General features: G+C 50.2%; 1 pseudogene; it reads right to left on the bottom strand.

Annotated features, from left to right (window-relative positions):
- Positions 1–4,877: 4,877 nt before the first annotated feature.
- The window catches only part of LOC149871997 (uncharacterized), a 43,979-nt pseudogene continuing 41,773 nt past the window's right edge, over positions 4,878–7,083 (bottom strand).

Here is a 7,083-nt window from a genome sequence, read left to right as displayed (position 1 = left end):
GATCACCTCTCAGCCTTCTCTTGCAGAGGCTGAAGAGGTCCAGGTCCCTCAGTCTCTCCTCATAGGGCTTGTCCTGTAAGCCCCTGACCATATGAGTGGCTCTCCTCTGGACCCTCTTGAGTCTATCAACATCCTTCTTGAAGTATGGCACCCAAGACTGGATGCAGTACTCCAACTACGGTCTGACCAATGCCGCATAGAGGGGAAGTATCACCTCCTTGGATCTATATGTCATGTATCTGTTGATGCATGATGAAGTGCGGTTAGCTTTGCTGATGATTTCATCACACTGGTGACTCATGTTCATCTTGGAGTCCATTATGACTCCGAGATCCCTTTCCACTTCTGTGCTGCTGAGAGGGTCACTTTCCAGCCAGTAGGTGTGCTGGATATTTTTGTGCCCTAGGTGCAATACTCTGCACTTGTCCTTGTTGTACCGCATCCTATTGTGTACTGCCCACTTTTCTAACCTGTCCAGGTCTGCCAATTGTTCCCTACCCTCTGGAGTGTGCACTTCACTCCACAATTTAGTATCATCCGTAAACTTGGATAGAGTATGCTTCACACCTACATCCAAGTCACTGATGAAGATATTGAAGAGTACAGGTCCAAGGACCAAACCCTGTGGGACCCCACTACCCACATCCTTCCAGGTCAATACTGACTCATCTACCTCCAGTCTCTGGGTGCTACCACTAAGCCAATTTGCCACCCACTGGAATGTGTAAACATCTATGTCACAGCCTTTTTATTTATGAGAATAAGATGAGATACTATATTGAAGGCCTTGCTAAAGACCAAGAAAATGACATCCACTTCTACACCTGTGTCTAAGCATTTTGTGACCCTGTCATAAAACGAAACCACATTGTTCAGGCATGATTTACCTGCTACAAATCCATGCTGGTTTCCCTGCTGCATTATTTTTCCTGCTGGTCTCCCGCAAATATGATCCTTCATAATCTTTTTAATGACCTTTCCAAGGATGGAGGTGAGACTGACTGGCCTATAATTATTCAGATCCTCCTTCCTCCCCTTCTTGAAAACAGGGACCACATTGGCCCTTTTCCAGTCCTTGGGGACCTGACCCAAGTGCCATGAGCACTCAAACAGCCGTGCCAGTGGTTCTGCTATGACACCTGCCAATTCCTTCAGTACCCTCTGATGCAGCTCTTCTGGGCCTGCTGACTTGAACTAATCCATTCCATCCAAGTGCCTCTTCACCAAGTCAGTGTCAACAGTTGGTGGGCTGGTGTCCCTCTGATGCCCATCTAAGAACCCATTAGGAGACTTACCTTGAGTCCTGTTCAGGAACACTGAGGCAAAAAACTCACTGAATAGCTCAGCCTTGTCCCCCCTGTCTGTCACTAATTTCTCCTCCTTGTTCAGTAGGGGTCTTATGGTGCCCTGCACCTTCCTTTTACTTCCTACACACCTAGAAAAAGACTTTTTGTTGTCTTTAATTTGTGTTACCAGCCTCAGCTCTGTAGTTGCTTTGGCTTTTCTAACTGCCTCCCTGCAAGAGTGGGCCAAGTAGGTATACTCCACCTTGGTAGCTTCCCCCAGCTTCCACCGCATATATGCCTTCTTTTTTGCCCTTAGGCTCCCCTGGATTTCCCTGTTTAGCCAAGGAAGTTTTTTGGCTCCTTTCCCTCTTTTCCCTTTCATAGATTTCATAGATTTCATAGACATTAGGGCTGGAAGGGACCGCCCATTTGCTGAGCTTGGAAGGTCAGCCTGGATCACCCGCCTTTCTTCTGGCGTGGATGCTTTGCCCCAAAGTTTGGTGTCATCAGCGAACTTGGCCAGTCCACTCCTGACTCCAATGTCCACATCGTTAATGAAGATGTTGAACAGGATGGGTCCCAGGACAGAGCCTTGAGGGACCCCACTGGTCACAGGGCACCACGATGAGTGACTGCCATCAATTACAACCCTCTGGGTCTGACCACGGAGCCAGTTTCCCAGCCAGCGGATCATGGTGGAGCCAAGGCCACAACTGGCCAGTTTGGCCAAGAGGTGATCATGGGATACCAGATCAAAGGCTTTTTTGAAGTCAAGATATATGACATCAATCTCTTCTCCCTTGTCCAGGTGATAAGTCACCTAGTCATAGAAGGAAATGAGATTGGTCAAACAAGACCTACCCGCAACAAACCCGTGCTGGCTATCCGTTAGGATGTTAGCCTAGGCCAGTCCATCAAGGATGGCCTCCTTAATAAACTTTTCTAAGATCTTCCCCAGGATAGAAGTCAGGCTAATGGGCCTGTAGTTAGCCGGATCCACTCTCCTCCCTTTCTTGAAGATCGGCACCACACTGGCCTTCTTCCAGTCTTCGGGCACTACACCAGAGCACCAGGAGTTTTCAAAGATCCGTGCCAGGGTCTGGGCTATGACGCTCGCCAGCTCCTTGAGTACCCTGGGGTGCAGATTGTCAGGGCCAGCTGACTTGAAGGTATCCAGCTTCTCAAGGTGTTCCTTCACGATGTCAGCATTTATGGAGGGTAGGGGATCCCCATCACCCAGATCTCCCTGTCCCATAGCAGGCATGGGCGTCCCATGGGACTGATGAAAGACTGACGCAAAGTACCTATTTAATAGGTTGGCTTTTTCCTGGGCGTCAATTGTCAGTTGCCCCATCTGATTTAGCAGGGGTCCAGTGTTGCCCTTGCTTTTCCTCCAGCTCCCCACATATCTGAAAAAGGACTTTTTGTTGTCCTTGATGCTTGAAGCTAGTTGGAGTTCAGTTGCAGCCTTGGCTTTCCTGGTTTGCTCCCTGCAGGACCGGACCAGTGCAGAATAATCCTCCTTGGAGATGAATCCCATCCTCCATCCTTTGTAGGCTTTCCTTTTTAGCCGCAGGAGGTCCGCTAGGTCCCTAGAGAGCCAGGAGGGCTGCTGTGCCTTCTTGCTGCCTTTCCTCTGTGTTGGAATAGATTTAGCTTGTGCATTGAGGATCGCTTCCTTGAGAAGCAACCACTCTTCTTGAACTCCCATCTCCCTGGGGTCATGGTCCCTGAGGGCCTGTCCGACAAGCCTCTTGAGCTTGTCAAAGTCGGCTTTTCTGAAGTCAAGTACTTCTGTGTTGCTGACTGACTTGCCAGCTTTACGGCGGATGGTGAAGGTGATCAGCTTGTGGTCGCTGTCACCCAGCTTCCCATCGATCACTAGGTCGCCGATTAGGTCATCCCCCGTAGGCAGTACTAGGTTGAGCAGCACTTTGCCTCTCGTTGGGCCATAAACTTCTTGAGTCAGGTAGAGGTCATCCACGCACAAGAGAAAGCTTTGCAACCGCTCGGATTTTGCTGAGTGATCTTCCCAGGAGATGTCCGGGTAATTGAAGTCACCCATGACAACCAAGGTCCTGGAGCAAGCGGCCTCAGTCAGTTCCCGGGCGAACTCCTGGTCAAGCTCAGGACTTTGAGTGGGAGGTCTGTAGTAGACTCCCACCGTTGTGTCCCCTGTGCCGTATTCCCCATGAATTTTTACCCAGAGGGTCTCTAGCTGTCCATGCTGGTCGCCAACATCAGCTTGCAGGGACATGTAGCTTTCCTTCACATAGAGAGCTACACCCCCGCCCCTTTTGTCTACACGATCCCTCCTGTACAGGGTATAGCCCTCTATACCCATGGTCCAGTCATGGGTGGAGTCCCACCAGGTCTCCGTTATCCCAATGACGTCATAATTCTTTGCACTGAGCAGGAGGACAAGCTCCTTCTGCTTGTTACCCAGGCTCCTGGCATTAGTGTACAGGCAGGCAAGTGTGCCCTTAGGGGCTCTTGCCTTGCCCACAGATTGTGCCAGGGCTGGGGCAGGGGTGGGCTCCCTTAAGTGCCTTGGTCTGCTGGCTTTGCAAGGGTCGCTCAGCGGGCCAGCAGGGGCAGTAGTCCCCCCATCCCCTTGTACTGGGATTGTCTTCCTCTGCACCCGAAGAATTGCTTCCTTTAGGAACACCCTCCCTTCCTGGACTCCCATCTCACCACTACTCTTCTCCTGCATTGACTAGACTCCTAAGCACACTGAAGTTATCCTTCCTAAAGTCAAGCACTTCCACCCTCGTTATCTTACCCACCCTACACTGTATGGTGAATTCAATTGATTAGTGGTCACTGTCCCCAAGGTGACCATGAATCTGCAGCTCCCCTACCAGGTCCTCCCCCATAGCCAACAGCAAGTCCGATAAGGCATTCCTCCTAGTGGGACCATATACCTCCTGCATTAGGTGAAGGTCCTGCACGCAGGTTAAGAACCTATGTGAATGGTTGGATTTGGCTGACTGCTTCTCCCAGCAGATGTCAGGGTAGTTTAGGTCCCCCATGACAACCACATCCCAAGACTGTACGGCCTCTACGAGCTGCCTCAAGAAATCCAAGTCTAGCTTTTCCTCTTGGTGTGGTGGTCTATAGCAGACTCCCACCACCAAATGTCCTTCCCCACAACCTCCATGCATCCTAACCTACAATGCCTCAACTTTCTTCTCCTCTGATCCTATTTTGATTAGGGCAGATGTATAATGCTCCTTTACATAGCGAGCAACCCCACCCCCTTTCCTCCCTACTCTGTCCCTTATGTACAACCTGTAGCCCACAGTGTGTACCACCCAGTCATGGGTAGAGTCCCACCAGGTTTCCATTAGCCCCACTAAATTGAAGTTATTATCTGCAAGCAGAAGTGCAAGTTCTTCCTGCTTGTTCCCCATTTTCCTAGCATTAGTATAGAGGCACTGAAGCCCTCCGAATGGTGCCTTTGGTGCCTCCCCATTCTGATCCCCTAAGGGCCCCTTGGTACTTACCAGGGGTGTACTGCTGCATGTCTCACAGTTTGTAGGTTCTAGACTCTCTCCATCTCCTGCCTCCCCATCCTCTGTCTTACTTAGTTTAAAGACCTATGTAGGAGGTCAGCCAATCTGTAAGAAAAGAGACTCCCCCTTTTGTGGAGAGATGAAGCCCTTTGCATCCCAAGAGGTTCCTTGCATGGAAGTGTGGATTGTGGCCCAGGAAGCCAAAACCCGCACAATGGCACCAACTCCGGAGCCGCGGGTTGACTTCCCTGACACAGGTGACATGATGCTTACTTAGACTGCTGACTGGGAGGATTGACAAGAAGACTACCTGCACCCCTGTCTTCCTAAGCCTGGTCCCCAGAGCCCTGTAGTCACTCATGATATAGTCTGGACTACTCCTGGCCACATCATTTGTTCCCACATGGATGAGGACCATGGGATAATTGTCGGAGGGCTAAATGAGGTCAGGAATTCTTGTCATGACATCCCTGATCCTGGCTCCAGGCAGGCAGCAGACCTCATGTGCCGCAGGATCCAGACGACAGATGGGTCCCTCTGTTCCTCTCAGCAAGGAGTTGCTCACAACAATGATGTGGCGTCTCTTCTTCTGCTTACCTGGCTGGCCCTCAGCTTGCTTGGTGATGGCAGCAGGCCCCTCCAGTGCACTTTCCCCCACCGCACACTCCTCCAATGTAACCAGGGCCTCAAATTTGTTCCCCAACTGCACTGGGGGAGTTGTCTCTGAGGTGAGAGGTCTGGCCCCTGAGATGACTGTCCTCCATTTGCCAGCATCTGCTTCAGGGCATTCCCTCTCAGCTTCTCTGCCAGGAGTCTTGTCCTGCAGAGAATGAAGGTAGCCATCAATTTCTTCTTCAATTGCTCTGATCCCCTGCAGCCTGCTCACCTCTGCCTGGAGTTCCCTCACCTGCCCCTCCAGGGCCTCAATCTGGGCACATGTGGGACAGGCAAGGGAACCCCCAGCCCCCATGTTACCTCCAGGCCTCAGAGGTCCTGCAAGGCAATCCCTGGAGACAGGGGGACAGGGCACTGCTGACCCATCCAAGGGACCTGTCTGGGTGGAGGCCCCACAGGAGCTCTGGGCTGGAGGCAGCAGCAGGCCAAGGGCTCTGGCTATGCTTCGTGTCACCCTCCCCATAATAGCTCACCTCCTCAATCACTTACCTGAAGTCTCTGTCAGAAGATCCTGTGTACTCCTGCCCACAACTGGCCTGCAAACTGCCTGCAAACTGCTCCCCTGTTGGCAGTCCCTGTTCACTGGCTCCCTGGTCACAGGCTTCAGGTGTGGCCTCACTAGTATAGCAGTATTGCAGCCTAGCCAGTCATTCTCCTGCTAGAGTGTTTGAAGTTAAAAATACAGTATCAGGATACTTTTTAAAATAAAACTCTCTTTCAACATGGACAAAAGGATGTGTTCTAGGTAAGGACATGTAATGTGACTGACCAGATGTAGCTAGTTAAAAATTAGACCACAGCAACAGCAATGTCCAGTCTAACTGATGTCTCAAAGCCTCTCACAGGAGCACATATTAAGTGCTATGAACTATTTTAGCAAGTAAAAGATCTAGCATTGATGTGGCATAAACACCCACAGAAGGCAATGAAAGAAAGCAATTAGAACAACTGATCTAATGGTATGCTAGCATGTTCTTCAAGAATAATGAGGAGCTAGAGAAATATGGATTGTGCTGACACAAGTGTTCCTGCAAAGCAGCTTGTACGCCAGATTCCCTTGGCATATTAGGTAGCAGTGAAAAAATCAGGATGACCTGCTAACCTAGCTGCGTAATCCACAGTCTTGGACATTCCTAATTGTACTGGTAATAGTGGGCACTTTTACATGTGTTTGGGGGGGGGAGCGGGAAGGGGGCATTGTTTAATTAAAGCAGCTTCAAGATCTGCTCTAATTAAAGTGCTGCAGCATCCCATGTATCAGTATACGTGTTTCAAAATAGTGGTGGGGCACTTGAACTAAAGCTTATTCAATGAGCTTTAGTTCAAGCTCCTCCACCACCATTTTGAAGCATAGGGACTCTGATACACAAAACGTGGGAGGCTGATGGAGCATGGTAATTACCATGCTCCAGTAGACTCGATTAATCAAGTCTGCTCCAATGCACTGTAATTATAGCATGTTGGAGCAGGCTCCATGCTTGTGTACAGGCACCCTGTAGTACTAATAAATCCCAATAGGACAAGGACATGCATTGACTACACAAGACTTAATTCACAGGCAGTTCAAGATAGTTACCCAGTACCACCTCCCCCCACAGCAGACACTC

Source organism: Crocodylus siamensis, chromosome 2 (assembly GCF_052110815.1).
Source record: "Crocodylus siamensis isolate JL-2025a chromosome 2, ASM5211081v1, whole genome shotgun sequence".
NCBI lineage: Eukaryota > Metazoa > Chordata > Crocodylia > Crocodylidae > Crocodylus > Crocodylus siamensis.
Note: the sequence above shows the minus strand (reverse complement) of the source record. Positions and strands in the feature narration are given on the sequence as shown.